Below are 816 nucleotides of genomic sequence, written 5' to 3'. Positions count from 1 at the left end.
CAGTTTTTATGTAATGGATCAGTGAGAGTGGTTGGGTTTTAGCCATATGGATTGATTAAGTGGAACAGCCTGAAAGTGCCTGAAAACTGCAGAGATCTGAGATGGGATAATGTTGATTCGCAGTGGGATTGACAGTACTAGCAACTCTTTTATCACCAGAAATTATTTTGATGTCAAATATATCGCTTAATGGAGCTTTAACATTTTTCGTATGTTTTAGATTTTCTGTATGTAGAGGACCAAGTGTGTTAGCAGTGATGAGAGAAATGTAAGAATGTTTATAGGTGTATGGAAAAGGCACAGTTTATTGATTGATTAGCTTCACTTAGTGCACCTTAAACTAGCTACACACTAGAGGAGTTTTGCAAATCATAACAGATTATTGTAAAGGCAGCCAGGACACAGTAGAGGAGCAAAATTTCTCCATATATCATGTTATCCTGTTGGAAGAAAGGCTCACAAACTAAAAGCATCAGCTGCAGGCCACCAAAAAGCTGCTTTGAAACTTTGAGACTTAATCAGCATGCCAAAGCAACATTCAGGGGTAATCCCAGGATCTGAAAAACACGTTTCTGCCAGCTCTTGTAACTGCCGCACAAACAGGTCTGGGTATCTACTCTGACAAACAATATAATGTTTTTAAAAGTGACTATACAGGTTTGTCTTGCCTGGTGACTCACACTACATTGATCAACTCTGATTCACACTAGTACCAGTGATTCAACACCCAGCAATTATCATCACTGGCAAAGTGTTAAACAGTTAAACTCATGTTGTATCACTGCCGAAGTGTGTCCAGATAAGAGTCCGATTTGT

The 816-nt window shown here is 39.0% G+C and overlaps 1 protein-coding gene across 1 annotated transcript in view; it reads left to right on the top strand.

Moving 5' to 3' along the window:
* Nucleotides 1-816, top strand: part of plpp2b (phospholipid phosphatase 2b) — a gene marked incomplete in the record, with an annotated part of 18,312 nt that overhangs the window by 16,073 nt on the left and 1,423 nt on the right. Inside the window, 1 exon segment of the mRNA XM_035653348.1 lies at nt 1-816.

Source organism: Morone saxatilis, unplaced genomic scaffold (assembly GCF_004916995.1).
Source record: "Morone saxatilis isolate NCDOM2014 unplaced genomic scaffold, NCSU_SB_2.0 Contig12, whole genome shotgun sequence".
Taxonomy (NCBI): Eukaryota; Metazoa; Chordata; class Actinopteri; family Moronidae; genus Morone; species Morone saxatilis.
Note: the sequence above shows the minus strand (reverse complement) of the source record. Positions and strands in the feature narration are given on the sequence as shown.